Below are 381 nucleotides of genomic sequence, written 5' to 3' on the forward strand. Positions count from 1 at the left end.
TTAATAAATTTGGAAACTGATAAGTGGATGCACAAGAAATTTTCAGTAATAAGAGACAAAGGCTACCTCTGGGTGGGGGGTGGCACAGGGCTAAGAATAGAAGGCTTTATTGGAATTCTTCTTCAATAGTATTAGAGTCCCAGGTCCCCTCCTGTTAGCAAACACAGGATAAGCAGAAGACAGGTTTACTTCTGCACAGGCTGAACTGGTCCTCTGTGCTCCAGGTATAGCTAAGGGCAGCACTGCGGTGAAATTAAAACAAAGGAATAAAGTAGGAGTCTGCATACTAAGCAAATCAGGCCCCCAGCCCCTTCCTCTCATTCATCTCTGAGAATGCAGGCTTCTATCCCTCAAAAAGGAAATCAGTGAATTCCTCTTCAG

Source organism: Propithecus coquereli, unplaced genomic scaffold, assembly GCF_000956105.1.
Source record: "Propithecus coquereli isolate 6110/MARCELLA unplaced genomic scaffold, Pcoq_1.0 Scaffold116, whole genome shotgun sequence".
In the NCBI taxonomy this organism is placed as follows: Eukaryota; Metazoa; Chordata; class Mammalia; order Primates; family Indriidae; genus Propithecus; species Propithecus coquereli.